General features: G+C 44.6%; 1 long non-coding RNA gene across 1 annotated transcript in view; it reads left to right on the top strand.

Moving 5' to 3' along the window:
* Positions 1-16,204, top strand: part of LOC138488593 (uncharacterized) — a 245,463-nt gene that overhangs the window by 107,778 nt on the left and 121,481 nt on the right. The window lies entirely within an intron of this gene.

Here is a 16,204-nt window from a genome sequence, read left to right as displayed (position 1 = left end):
GATTGCCATGAATATCCAAGACATTGAGGGAAAAGGTGTTGGGGAGATTAAGAGACATTGAAGTGTGCAAATCTGTGTAGTCTCCAATGAATATTGACTGTTTCTGGGCGGGAGTACACGATGTTCAAGCTGACTGTGTCTGTTGTTAAAATTGTCCTGAGCTTAACCTGAATCTGTCAAATTAATCTCTTAAAAGTTCGGCCAACCCAAATCATCCTAATACAGGGAAATTCTGGTGGTTTGGGGTTTACTGGAATTCATTCGGCCAGGCTTAGTGAGCAATACATTTGCTCACTTTGTGCGGGTACTTGCGCCTTTGTTAGTTAGAAGAAAATTCTATGCTGCATTTCTGGTGCAAAAAAAGTCTTCAACTTTTGTGAATTGCATTTTTGGTGCATGCTTGCATATTTTTGTTGCACACTCCCCTGTTGCTTGCCTAACTTGCTTGTTTTACATGCGTTATACCCACCTTGGACATACATTTTTGTGTGAAATTACTCATCTGTGGGATGTGCCCTTCTAAGAATCAGGTGCATCTCTTTATTGAACATTTGCTGTACATTTCATGTGCATCTCAGATTTGCACCAAAAAAAGATTTGAGAATTTGGCCCAAAGAATGCTTGTTATGATAACATATACATTAGATGGCTTTCAGAAACATGTAAGTGCCGCCTGTGCGACACCAAAATCGAAACTATTCGTCACCTGCTTCTGTTGTGTCCTAAAAACCAGCAACTCAGATATATGTATCTCAAACACCTACTAGCCGAAGAACCCGGGTGCGATGAAGAAAAATGGTGGCATAGATTGATCGGAGGTGATCGAACAACCTGGCTTCTAGCGACAGTAAAAATCCTTGAACACACACTGAAATTGTTAACATGATCAGGGTCCCACCTTGCTAAGTCTCCTCGCACACAAACACAGCTTTTCTTTTTGTAATGTTCCTTTTTGGAACACACACAAATAAATAAAAAATAATTTTAAAAAAATGACATATACTTTATTTGAATTATTTCACAGGAGACACTCTTATTTATATGGTCCTATTAATGTTTGAAAGATCAAATGATGGTGACATCTAATATATTGCATTTATCGGGACCACCTTCCTCCTAGCAATTCACAGCAGCTCTTCACCCCGGGTAAATATTTGAAAGAAAATACCAGATAGCAAATGAAAGAAAGGAATCATATTTGGGACAATAAAGAAACCCAAATATGTTTACTGATGTCTGAAAGATCAAATGACAATGGTTTGAAATATCATGTATTTATCTGGACCGCCTTCCTCATACAAAGTCATAGCAGCTCATCCAACACACACTCACTACCAATCCGAGTTAAAATGATATCAAATGAAATAAAGGCTTCACATTTGGGGCAATAAAGAAACCCCAATATGTTTACTGATCCCCTCATTTCCCACGTTGGCTTTGAAAGAAATATGTTCGACTGAGCTCTGGCTAGCGAGAGACATCTTCAGATAAGCTAACGTGAATTTATCTACATTTCACGTGTGCTATTTCGCAGCAGCATGGGCAGCCATTTTCCTGAGGGGGTGCGTATGCGTGTGCGTGATTGGATCAGCACAGAGAAGAAGCAATGATAATGTCATCCCATCCCTTAGGGAGCACACCTTAATGCAGAGAGATTAAGTGTGATATATCACACCTGCTTTGTGTTTGTTTTAGTTATGATGTGAGGATAGCTTTAATCATTTTCACGTTATGGGAATTCTGTGTTTTGCTGTTTTAAGCCTGGTTGTATGGCAGCGGATTACACTGTGCATAAAGTTGGGTCACTTGGATTGTGCATTGACGTGCTTCGTCAACAGAAGAGTGATGGTGAAATGAGTGCAGCGGAATGAAGCACATGTTATATTTCATTGCAGGTTAGTAACTATATAAATATACAGGAAGCAGGTTTAATAATGGCAATCCCTTTTACTCTCTTTCTCACTCCTGTTGCATGCCCACACAGCTAACTATCGACATTAGTTATCCGTCTTGAGTAGTTTGGTGATTAATACTTTGTAAGTCCCGCTAAAACCATGGGAGGAAAACTGTTAAGAAAACACCAAAGGGGATGTGGCTAAGCGGCAGACCGATGCGGTCACAAAGGCAGTAAGCTCTATAGTGCGGATCCGCTTTCCCTCCTTCGCGACCCCATACTCACCTTTACAGGCTTATATGGTGGGGAGGGCCTCCATAGGTCTCTTCTGAGTGTCAGAGAGAATAGTTGGTGCTTCCTAGTGGGGACGGGTGACAAGAGCCACGAGTGGGCAAAGGCCTCCAAAAAGCTTCCAAGATGGAAGTTTTCCAGGCGCTGATCTGATGGACCGGCTGCTGATCACGACCCTAGGGCCAGAGCCTGAACCTCCTGGACCCCCCATTGGCACTCTTCTGATGATCGCGTCGTGACCCTATTGGCCCAGATTGGAGTTGGGCTAGAGGCTGTGTGTCCTGAGGCCCATGGGTCCATAGTGAGTGCAGCAGAAGGTGGGGGATGCCAGTGTATGCAACAGATGGGCCAGGCTGGGCGCTCGCCACTTGCAATGGTACAACTGGAACGGAGGAACACAGCAGCAGTGTGAGCTTCGAGGGTCTGATCCCCAGCATGGAGCTATGCCATGGGGCAGTGGGGACCATATGGAGTCCGGGAGTTAAGATTGGTGGCTGCCCCCCTCTCCCTCAAGCATACACCAGTGGGAAGTATCTGAGGAGGAAGCTCTCTGGGGCTAGAGCTGCCAGCTGATGGGAGGTGAACTCTTCATTATGGGGAAGAATCAGCATAAAAGGAAGGCCTCCTCAGTAGTGGGCATACAATCCCTGCTTCAGGGCTAGCAGCCGCCAAAGAGAAATCACAACTGACCTTGACACACCAGGTAAACACACACCAGGAGCATTCAGAGACATCTGGGGGCCCAGTGACCAGGGCTGATTTACAGTTGTTGCTCCTAAAATGGAAGGCAGACATCCAAAGGGGCACTGACGCCCTGAAGCACAGCATCGCTGTGTTTAGCCACCTCCTGCAGATGTTTGACAAGCATCTGGAAGAGCTGAAAGATAGGCAATGCGAGCGGGCCTTTACACAGGACATCTTGGAGATGAGGGTTACGGAGCTGGAGACCTCCGTTTAGCAGATTATGGATAGACAGGAGGATGCAGAGAACATGCCCCACCATAATAATGTAAGGGTGTGGGGCATTCCCTCGACAGTACCCTATAAAGAGTTGGATGCCTATGTACTAGTGGTATTACTAGTAGTAGTAGTCATATGTATAGCGCCTTTGTCACATTAATATGGACTCTACGTGCTTGACCTCTTCTGTACTGGGGAAGACAAGCAATGATGACTTACACCTCAACCACACCCATTGCATCTATAATGCATTTAAACAAAGCAGGAACCTAGCACAGGATGTTTGGTACTTTCATACGAAATAAAAGCTGATGATGGTGTCAAGGAAGGTACCCCAGATCATCTTAATTGGAACTCAGATATCTTTGTTCGGGATCTGTCTCAACTGATACTCCAAAAAAGGAAATAGAATTGCAGTGACTGACTGGCTGGCCCAGGGAGCAAAATATTCGTTATAGATGGGGCTTCCCTTTTAGTCTTCAATTTGAAATGGATGGTGAGTGGGGAGCAATTACCGAACCGGAGGAATCAGGTGACCTGTAGGATGATGACCAGGAGGTAATACATCAGGATCGGGATCCAGGTCAGGAGAGTGATCTACCTTCCCAAGATAATAGGAAGAGACAACAAGAAGCTCACTGATCTCTGCAGTAGTGCTCTCCACTTCTTTGACTTTCAGGTTCTTTTACGTTCTCTCTTTTGCTGTTTTCCTTCCGTCTCTTTCTTCCTTCTCTCTCTGTATCTTCCACTGTGGGGATTGGTGGAAAGAGGGTCTGCGACAGGACTTTAGCCCAAGGGGGCAGATGTTTGTTTGTGACATGAGGGATGTTGCTGAATTTCATTGTTATTTGGTTAACACATTTTTTGTTGCGGTTCAAGAGGAGAGATGTGGTTGTGCTCATACAGGCTCAGGATGGCCCAATTGGAAATGTGTTTTAAATGGTATATAACAAGGTGATGACGAATGAGGCGAAATGTTCAGGGACCAAATTCCCCCATTAAAGGAAACCTATAGAAAGGCGCCTGACAGATGCTGCAGTAGTGATCTGACCAGAAGCTCACCTACTTAAACAAGATAGTGGCGCCTTGTGAGTGGACACTACAATCTGACATCGTTCGCCTCTGAGGATTTCAAAAAGCAGGGGGAGGCAATTCTCCTCAGCAGGGATTTGCAATTCACTAAGGAGGTGGTCTTGAGGGATACAGAGGGACGCTATTTAATGGTTAAGGGAAGATTATTAAGGCACATGTTTTCTCTAGTAGCCATCTACACCCCTAATGATGCGCAGGACTCCTTCTTTGATTCACTTCTCTTAATCCTCTGTACTTTCTGTGAATGGGAGGTTGTTATTGGTGGAGATTTTAATAGTAGACCTGCAGCTAGATAGGATGTCCCAGCCTTCACATGCAGACAACCGCAACCTCCAGGCCCTGGCTAGGATCCTGAGGGACTTCTCCCTGATTGAACTGTGGCATTTCCTTCATCGGTCAGAGAGGGGCTACACCTTTCATTCTCATGCCCATAAGTCATCCTCTACAGTCAATCTAATTCTGGCCTCTTCGAGTCTGGTTCCCTTTATACAGAGCATTATGATTAGGAAAAAATATATTTCAGACCATGCCCCAGTACAGGCTGTTATATTGGGTCCCCTGCAGCATGATGGTGTGCGCATCACCTGGAGATTTAATTATATGCTTTCGCGTGATGTTGTGTTCAAAACTGCAATTCAGGAAAAGCTGACCATATTTTTGGCAGGGAATGATACAGGGGATACTTGCTGTGATGTGGTCTGGGATGCGTCCAAGCAAGAAGTCAGAGGAGTAGGACCTCGGCCATCAGTAAAGCAAGAAAACCTCAGAAGGAACTCCTGGACAAGGAGGTGGCTGCTCGCGAATAGGAGGCTCTGTGGTCGGCCTGCAGAAGGCACTTAACGCTTTAACAGTAACCCACCAAAGCCAGCTTGAATTGCTGGGTGCGGATTGCTCCACCCAGGATCTTCTCCATACTAGATATTCATACTATTCGAGGGGTAACATGGACAACCAGTATCCAGCGGCTTAACCTAGGTGATGAGCCAAACAAAATGTCATTACATGCCTTCAGGATGCAGAGGGGCAGGATCATTCGAAGAAAAAAGACAAACTGACTATGGTGGGGGCCTATTATGCAATACTGCTCCAAAATGTATTTAGGAATGAGGAAGCGCAGGTTGGTTTTCTGTTGGATGCCCAGGTTCCTCAGATCACAGAACAGGATAGGGAGGATCTGGAAGCCCCAATTTCACAAGAGGGGGTGGTTTTGGTGATAAACTCTCTCCCAGCAAACAAAACCCTGGGATTTGATGGTTTCACCAATGCATACTATAAGACTTTTGCACCACTCATGTGCCACATATAACTAAGCTCTTCATTTCCTTTCCTGAATCAGGGAGGGTCGCAATGGCTATGGTAGAGTCCATGACAACGGTATTTTCGAAGCCATGCAAGGATCCTAAAATGTGGCCTCATATAGGCTAATAGGCCTACTCATGGTGACGTGAATATCTATGGCAAAATTCTGGCAGAATGGCTGATGTGCATTCTCCCAGAGATAGTGGGACTGAATCGGACAGGATTTATCAGGCGCCATGATACAAACGTCACCATTCAATGGTAGATCAACCTAATACATTAGGTGCATAAAATGAAACAACAATTTGGCATTGCTGCACTCAACGCCCATAAGGCTTTTGATTCCATAGAGTGGGCTTATATACAACAAGTATGGCCACCTCATTAGTGCCTTTCACTGCTAGCCTCATTGAGCCTGGGGCTCGCCTCACATGGCCCCTTCCTTCCAGCAACATTGCCTCTTTGATTTCGACACTTTCCGATTGGCTAATGCAGCACATCATAATTTAAAATGGGGGTTCCTGGCAGGTGAAAGCAGCGTCCGACACCAAAGGACCGCACTCAAGTACATTGCCTGTATGGGACTTTCTGGCCGTGAAGTCCATGAAGCCTGATACAACCACCAGCATTTCATTATCTTCAGACTCCCCGGATGCTGTGCTGGGACTATTACATGTTGTCTTGCCCTCACATCCCCAAGGTAAGAAGAACTCCAGTCCGGAGCACTTCAAATGTAACTGCCCTTTACCTCCTCTGGCTCTCTGACAGTTACCAGCTAACCTAACTTCTTTCCTGCCCCATCTCTATCCACCACCTATGGTAAGTAAGTTATGCTCCCCAACCCCCTTCGTACTTACACGCGCCTCATTCCCACTCACTATCACCACAAACTGGCTTAGCACACCAGAACCCCAGTATAAAGCTGTGTTGCCACTCTCCACTACTACACACTTCGCATCAACACCATCACGAGCCACTGTTCCCACCCCCAGACACCTCTACCCCTCCAATCCCACTTCCAATCCTGCTCCTACACTGCTCTGTCCCAACCCCACAACCCCCCTTATCTCCTCAAAGGAAACAATATTTCTGCATCACTCAGAGCACACTGACCTATTATCAGCATGGTCACTTACACACACTCACCAAAACGTTATCCACCACCAAATAATGTAGACACTACCATCCCATCATCACCTACTTACCTCCCAATGGCACCTCTGCCAACACAGCCTCCCACAGAGGTAAACATGAAATTCACTATTTCAAGCCATGCACGATCGGCCATCATGATCCTCCACACAAACCACTGCTTTCACCCTGAAAATACATCAAACAACCCCAAGCGTTTAGACACCAACTTCTCATGACACAATTCACTGACCATTAAGGCCACACTGATGCTTGCCTTGGAACCTCTCGCTATTTTTGCCTCAAACCAAGAACCTGTTCCCCCAGACAGCAGACACAAATTACCACCCCCCCTCTTTAGGTACCCACAGACTAACCAGATTTACTTCTCGCATCACCCACACACCAACCCCACATCCTCGAAGCTTCCTCCCCCAATCCAAAGCATCCTTGTCACCCACTCATACCTCTCAAGAAACCATTGAGCGCTTGCACACTACTCACAATACTCCCCTACTGCATCTGATGAGCATAAAACCCCAACCAGTCCCCATTTACACCATCCTCATTAAACAGGAACAGCAAACAACCCTAGAATGCGCCCTGATTAATTCTCGCTCCCTAGGAGCAAATTCAATTGACGTCTATAACCTACTGCTAGTACACAAATTCGACTTGTTGGCCATCACAGAACCCTGGCACACCTAGCCTCAGGCCCTGCCCTTGCATTAGCTGTCTCACTTGTGTACACTATTCTCAGAGCATACCGCATTGATGCCCTAGGCGGAGTCGTAGCACTCATAGAGAAAGCCTCACTTCAAATCCAATCTTGCCCTATAGCTATTTCACCAGGGTACGAAATCCTACTCATGAAACAATCCACTAACCCTAAAACCACCTACAACATATTGCTAGACTATCGGCAACCCAACCACACCAATTGACCTGACTACTCACACCACCTCTGAAGCCTAATGCAAAATTAATCATCCTAGGTGACATTAATCTTGGCTATAATGACTTGGCTATAATGACACAAACGACCTCAAAGCCACTGCATTTGCAACAGCACTAGAAGACATGAAATTCACTCAACTTATTAACAACCGCACACACATTAGAGGCAGAACTCGTGAATGGATCCTCACGTCTGACTCAGCCATTAACATTACCTCTATCTCAGAAATGTCATGGTCATATCACTTTCGAATTAACTTTGACCTTAAACTCCTATTAAACTCCTATTCGATAACCTGAACCCCACACTCTTATCCTATCTCAAAAACCACAACTCCACCAACACTAACCCACATGACATTGCTAGCTTTTACCACGCTTGCCTTCAACTTACCCTAGACATTCATGGACTGCTCGTATCAAAATGCCTCAAACCCCACAAACTGGCTAACTCATGGTTTGATGAGGAACTTAGTAACTTAACCCGCAAGAAAAGAGCCACTGAACATCTGTACAACAGAAATCCTTCCACCACCAATGGCCTCACACTAGTCAAAACTACCAACACCTATAAACTGGCAGTGGTAGCACACATATCTAATTATTATATTACCCACATCTCCAAGGCAGCCTCCAACACTAAAGAACTCTTCTCTATACTAAGAGAATTGGAATCCCCCCGCTTGTCTGCCAAGTAAGTAGACAAAGCTTGGTGCACGCTCAGTCAAAATGCCTTGACACACAAAATGGAATTCCTCCAGGATAAAATCAGGGCTAAAAGAGACTCTCTTACCAGCAAAACTACTGCACCCAAGTCCACGGATCATGCAAGCCATGTCTCTTCTCACCCAACTCCCCTGTTCAAATTCAATAAAGTCTCCCAAGATCAGGTCCTGTCCACCATCCTTGCCTTAAAACTTTTTAACTGTAATGGTGAAACCTGCCCCACCCGATTAGTAAAATTCTGTGCCCCTACCCTGGTCCCTATCTTCACTGACTTCATCAACGCCTCCTTCACCTCGAATACAGTACCCAGCAACATCAAAACAGCATGGATCACTCCTTCTCATAAGATAAAACCCACCCTCAACCCCACCCTTCATACCAACTACCATCCCATCACCACTGGTCCCCTTCTATTGAAGATAATAGGTTGTATTGCATAGTCTCAAATCCAACCCTTCCCTGATCACAACTACCTACTGGGCTTGAGACAATCAGGATTGAAACCAAAACATAGCATGGAAACCGCCGTACTGGACCTCAAAATACATATGGATACCATCTATGATGCAGGAAACATTAGCATCCTCCTCCTTCTCGACCCGTCCGCCACATTCGACTAAGTTGACCACGAAAAACTCTGCCAAGCACTCAGCCACAACTTTCACTTCTCACCAGAAGCGACACTCTGGATCCACTCTTTCCTATCTGAACATACCACTAGAGTCTTCATTGGCGATTTGGTAGCGGACCATATCCCTGCACCAATTGGGGTTCCACAAGGGTCCTGCCTCTCAACTAAGCTCTACAACTCTTACACAAAGCCCCTTTTTGATGTTTTAGACTCCATGGGCATCACCTACACCAATGTTATTGATGGCACCCACATTTGTATCCCCATCTCAGGCAATTACACCCAGGACTCTGCCACAATCAACAAAGCACCATCCAAAACTGGATGGCCACTCACAGCCCCTGCCTCAATGATGACACAACAGAGATAATCATTGTGGGTTTGCCGGCCCGCCCGAATGAATTTTCTCGACCCTAACTATTCCAACATTTGCATTGATGGCACATATATCCCACCACTAAAACCAGTAAAAACAGTGGGTGTCTACCTAGAAGCTGATCTCACAATGGCCAGGCATATTGTCATGCTGAGAACCTGGTGTCTGCAGAAGTTGCTGAACCCCCAACAATCCACCCAAAATGTGGCACTCTGAGCTGACATATATATAACTGCTCAGTTTACCTCACTTTCAGGGGAAAGGGGGAAGGGACAAAGAAACAAACACCAGGCTGGAAGCTATCAACTCGTTGGTTCTTCACCTGTAGTTAAAACATAAACATGCAATACACCTCATTACTCATGGGTTACTATACTAACCTTAAACTCTATATCCTTTACCAAAATAGTTTAAAAACCATACCTGGTAATTCTCTTCAGAATGCCCAGAGAAGTGATAAGCAGACAAGACTTCCTTACTTGTGGACCAGAATCTTATTCAGCCTTCTCAGTAGGTCCATGAATGTAATTTAACTTTTTAGTTAGTCTGCTCAACCCTAAAATTCTTGAACAAGGTCTTCAAATAAGTTTAAGGAAGTTCTTTTAAGTTCTTGTATTTGTTTTTAATATTTTCTTTGTAGAGTGTCTTTTACTCAAGAACGAATTTAACTTGCGATGGAATCTTCACGTGGAAAGCCAGCAACCGCGCTAAAATCCAAAACCGAGGGAAAAAATCACACGCGCTTTTCTCCAATTCGCGGGAAATTCGCACACGCGCTGACAATCCAAATCGCGGGAAAAAACACACGCGCTTTTCTCCAAGTCACGGGAAATACGCACACGCGCTGACAATCCAATTCGCGGGTAAAACGCACTCGCGCTAAAGTCCAAGACGCGATAAAAAATTACATGCGCTTTTCTCCAAGTCGCGGGAAATACGCACACGCGCTGACAATCCAATTCGCGGGTAAAACGCACTCGCGCTAAAGTCCAAGACGCGATAAAAAATTACACGCGCTAAAGTCCAACTCACGAATAAACACGCACATGCGCAAAAAAGCAAATCGCGGGAAAAAGCACACGCCTATTTTATCACGCAGAAAAAACCCTCACGTAAACGAACAGTAAAAGCGAGTCCAAAGTTCACGCTCGCGCTTCACTCTCACGCGCAGAGACACACGCGCGGGCTCAAAGTAATGGGAAAAAACTCACGCGCTAGTTGGAATTGAAACGTAGCGATAAAAACAAACGTACGCGCTTCAATCTTTTTACATACAGATTTACGATTTCAATCCCTTAAATAAATATAACCTTTTTACAAAGTTCAACAAAACTGGAAAGTCACTTATCTTGTGATTGAGACTTGAAAACTTCTTTTCTCAGAAAATTGGAAGTTTCTGACTCCTGTCCTGTGTCTCCACCAAACTCCATACACGACTCCTGTTATACTTTCAGATTTTCCGCTCAACTGCTAGAAACTTGTCACTCTTGACCAAGTTAAGCAGGAGCTACAAGGCACACAACCTCTCAGCTGGGCAAGGACGATGAAAGGCAGTTTAGAATGTTCATTGTCCTCCCTATAAACAATCTCCAGCCAATTAGAATTTAGACTGAGAACCTCCATCTTGGCTTGGGGCAATTTCCATAGACTGCAATGAAGGTTAAGGGCAAAATTGGCTGTTTAAAAATATAACCCATAATAACTTCCTAAAACCTTTCTATACTAAATATGTGTCTCCCCTGACCCAATGTAAATGAGTATATGATACTGTATGTAAAGAATATGTCACTCCAACCTGACAGTACCTGACACATATCAATGCTCTCTCATCACCCACTGCATACACATCCATACTCATCTCATTAAGCAGAAAATTTCTATCACCCAAAAACTGCCTGACACTTGTTCAAGCACTGATCCCCTCCAATTTGGACTATTGCAATGTCCTCTTTCTTGGAACCTCAGCCACCAACCTATAAAAACTACAACTATTGCAAAACAAAGCACTATGTGTTGCCCTTGGCCTAAAATGCAGTGAACACATATCCTCCATGAGACGAGATGTCCACTGGCTGCCCATAAAAGCAAGGATCGAATTCAAAGCCCCTACGCTGGCTCACAAATGTATTTACAATGATGCCCCTACTTATTTCAATGGCTGTCTTTTGAAAATTATCAACACAATGTACCTTTTGATCAAGTACCAGCATCACATTTGACATTCCAAGATACAAAAGCAAAGGATCAGGAGACTCTAATATTTCAGTTGCTGCCCCGACTCTTTGGAATACTTTGCACTCATCCATTAGAAATTAAAGTCTTATTCGGCATTTAAAAAAACTTCTCAAAACCTGGCTTTTCGACAAGTGTGACTAAATCCTCAATGCAATTGATTAATGTATTTTGTAACTGAATGTAATCTTGTAACCAACGCCGTGATACCTCTGGGTTTGGGTGTTCTATAAATGCTATAAATAAATAAATATAAAATAAACAAACCTCTTTGCCGGTGGCCTTGCGAGTTCTCGAACATTTTTTGGGTGCTTCTGGCTTCACTGTCAATGATGACAAGGCACAGAGCTTAAATGTGTCACTTTCCCTAGATGATTCTCAGGATGTTCAGGGTATGTCCCAGATCTGTTGTACGAAAGACACTATCGATTACCTCGGAGTTCGGGTATGCCCCAAAGTTCAATCAATATACAAGACAAACATCCCGGCCTTGTGGAAGGCAAGCAAAGAGGATCTAAAGAGGTGGGAAATGTAGGGAGTGACATGGATGGGGTGGACTACGCATTTAAAGATGTCCCTAATCCTGAGATTGTTATATGCATTCAGGACCTTACCTTTAAAAATTCCCATGTCTAGGTTTAATGCGCTCCAAGGTCAATGACTGGCTTATGTTTGGGGAAGAAGAAACCCCTGTATTCAGAGGAAAATAATGCTGCTAATTCGGCATTTTCATGGCCAGGGAGTCATGGATATTAAAAGATATTTCCTTGCAGCTCAGATCACGCAGTCGATTGATTGGCAAGGGACAGAAGCTTTAGTGGTATATTGAACAATCTGCCACGACCCAGCGGTTGGGGAACCTACTATTCTTAAGTAGTAAGGCTGGGACGGTGCAAGGAGATCTCCTGTATGCAACCAGGATAGCACTGGAACACTGGGACAGAGGCATGAGAATGATTGCAGTGTCTTGGGGCATGGGCCCGCTGTCGTAGGTTTTACATAATGCAGACTTTTCCCAGGGCATGCCTGAGACAGGATTTGAAGCTTGGGAGGCTATAGGCAACTACCGGTAGCTGACTCTTGGGGCCTTTGAAGAATGCAAAACAAAGTTTGGGGTGGGCGAGGGCAAAACATTTTGCTATGTTCAGCTTGGGCACTGGGCCCACTCGGACTCCCAGGGGGTTGGAATTGACTCTCAAGGAGGGTTTGCAGAAGAAAAGGGTAAATTCTACCAATTCCTGCAGGGGAACCTAGTGTTCAGATGCAGGTGCACCGCCCACAACATGAGCGCAGGTATCGCCTCAGCAAGATCCACTAACAGGGCATCAGGAACACAGCAGTGATATAATGGCCACGTGCTATGGGGCAGTAGCAGCTGAGAACGTTAGGGTAGTAACTAAGATGTGGCTCAATATAATAGATAGCAGTAGATGTGTGGTTTTTGCATTACACAAGCAATTTTTGCCCAATAGCTTTGGTCACTTTGTAGCTTTCTTTTTGCCAGTAGGGCGGAAAACAACGATTTTTTTTTTCCTGCATGCACTGCACCTCACAGAGAGAATGCAGCACAATTTCCTTTATGTAGCACACTGGCCCACTTCTGTGCACAACACGCAGCACGCTGCAGAGAACCATACTTACTGTACTTTTCCCGCACAATGATGGCAGGAAGAATATGGTGCATGATGACATATACCCGCACGCATCACACTCCAAAGAAAGCACACAGCATTTTGCGTGAAACATCTGCCATCCATCCAGCTCATGACACACATGGCAGCTGGACAGAGATTGCATAGCACACACAATAACACTTTCACCATCTGGCACAGTGCCTACACACAGCCCACCAAGTTACATCTTCTCGCATGACAAGCATGTACACCTTTTCATAGTTTTTAGAATGCCTAGTGTGAAGTACATGACATTCCATTACTGTGTTTATGCCTGTAGGGATGTTAGGTGCTATGAGCAAGAGCTTTGGCATTTTTGAGTAGGCCTCAGTTGGAGCGACTGAGCTGCAGTTATAGTGTATTATGCCATAGTTGTTAGCTGAGAACACTTGCTTGAATTTCATCTTGTCCTGCAAGCATGCTGAGAGCTTAAGGGAAGCTGGGGAGGGATGTGGGATAGTTCCCAGCTTTATATCAAAGCTTTCTCAAGCGATCCCAGGTAGCATACACTAACCCATCACATAGGGAAAGATTACTGACTGCAGCAGTGAGGGGGTAGGGCTGATTCTCTGGCAGGCACGATGTGAAATAGGCAGAATAATATGGAATCATTAGCAGAAATGGTCTAGGAGCGGTGTTCAGCAGTGGAATTATTAAATGTTTTCTAGAAGGCCATTCATTGCAAGGTCGGTACTAGAAGATGGTGTAGCAGGACTGGCAACATAGAACGAGATAGGGAGTTATGTAATGAGCAGGTGTAGATGGTGAGAATGGGAAATGAATAGAGGAGGTGTGTGCCATGTTTGTTGGTTGTTCTTTGGTCCATCTCAGTGGGACATGGCAGCCCCATTTGTCTGAGATGGCATGGTCCAATTAAAATTACTCCCTCTATTAAACTGTTTTCCCGAGATGGGATTGGTGCATTTTTTGGGCTGGTCAAGGGGGGGGGGTGTCATCCTGTTGGGTGGGTGGGTTTCTTTTGTGACAAAATGGTACCTGCCAATAGTTTATGAACAATGTATAGGGTTGTTTAGGGGAATGGTAATGACCTGCCAATGATAATGAAATGATGATGTTTTGTTATATTTCTTCAGTGACATATTAATGTTCTGCTTGTGGCAATAAAATGTCCTGACCACAAGGGGCAGGTCAAAGTTGCCTATGTTCAGGTTACCTTCCCGGACATGATGTATGAATACATTTTGTGTTTTTCCTTGCATTTGGTGCACTCCTTTTTGAGTTTTTGGAGATTTATTTTTCCTTCATTTGGGCCTGTGTTGGGACTACCCCTAGTCCAAAACTACCATCAGATAAATTCCCATACATGCAGAGATGGAGAGAGGACCTGGGAGTTCCAATAGAACTGAAGGACTGGGATAATAACTGGAGGAGGGCACAAAAGTCCCTTTGATGTTTCACTATCAGGGAGAATTCATTTAAAATGAGCTTCTGGTGGTATCTAATGCCCCAAAGATTGAGCATAATGGGTCTTGGGCTCTCCCAGCTGTGCTGGAGGGGCTCTGATATAGAGGGCGATCTGGGTCACATTTGATGGGGTTGCCCAGTGATAGAACTATCTTAAAACTTAAACTATCTTAATCTTAAACTATCTTAAAACTATGCTTTTTGTCTAATGGTGCGTCACGGCTGTCTTCTCATCTTTGCTTCTGTAATCAAGCCTATGACCTGTGTTTCTGTAATCAGGTAATCATGACTTTTGACCACTGTCATATGTAACCACTGAATCAAGTCTACTTACAAATTCATGTAACAGCGCCTGGATGCCTCCGGGCTGTAAGTGCGCTATACAAATGCAAATAAATAAATAAATAGAAACATTCTGGAAGGACACTCGATTGCATATTAAAGACACCACTGGATGGTCCCTCCCCTGGAATCCATTCATATTGGTGCTGGGCAATGTAAACCATGAAGGGGGATACCCAATGTCCAGATTGAGGGTATTCCTGATTACTCATTTGTTGGAAGCGACCAGGCTGACAGTAGTTAGCCTGTGGAAAAACCCCAAGGTCACGGCAATGCCTTACTGGTGGGTAAAGGTTTGGGAAGCACTGGCCGTGGAGGAAATCTCCTCTCTTCTGCTGGATAAATTCCAGTACTATAAGGAGGTGTGGTCGCCCTTCATAGACTTAATGAATTATATGGAGAAATTATTCTTTAGGCCACTCCTCCTAAAGCATGTTTTACTACTTTGAAGTGACGAGGGATCCTCAACACCTGTGTAGCTCCTACTGTTGCTCTCAGCTAAAGGATAATCACCAAATACTAACTTTCCAACTCCTGGTACATCATGCAAACTTCAAAGAAGCTTTGCCTATTCAGACCTTAGCAGCCTATATTGTTGCCAACATGTAAACATGTCTTGCTTGATATACAGAGGGAAGCTTGGGAACAGGATGGGTTACTCTATCCTTCCTGAATGTGTGTTAAATAGAACTGGCAGGCAGTGACATAACACAAAATGTGGGCCCTGCCATAAGCCATGCTGAAGGTCCTGCCAAGCTCCTCAAAAAAGCAGGGGGCGCGTCACACTCCGGGCCAGCCTAGACTATCACACGTGCACAATGTCCATGATGATCATGCAATTGCAGTGCCATGCGTGCACTGCACTAGTTGAAACATGTATGTTTTTAATAAAAACGTAAATCTGTCTACAGGCATGGAAGGAGGGAATATGTGCAACACTTTTACAGGAGTGACCAAGCCTAGTGAGAGAACCCGAACCAACAAAAGGTTGTTTGGGGTATTCCCTCCTCTCCCCAAGAAAATGTTTTAATAATGGGTTAAAATGGTGCATTATATAGCACAGTTTCTGTTAAAAATGGGCTAATGAGTCAGATAGTGTTCACCCAGTTTTGTAGGGTAACCCATTAAAAATGTAAATAGATGGAAGTCACCAACAGTGCACAGGAGCATTTCCC

Source organism: Ambystoma mexicanum, chromosome 9, assembly GCF_040938575.1.
Source record: "Ambystoma mexicanum isolate Mex_15411 chromosome 9, UKY_AmexF1_1, whole genome shotgun sequence".
Classification (NCBI taxonomy): Eukaryota; Metazoa; Chordata; class Amphibia; order Caudata; family Ambystomatidae; genus Ambystoma; species Ambystoma mexicanum.
The sequence above is the reverse complement of the archived record's forward strand: the minus strand, read 5'-3'. Positions and strand labels throughout refer to the sequence as shown.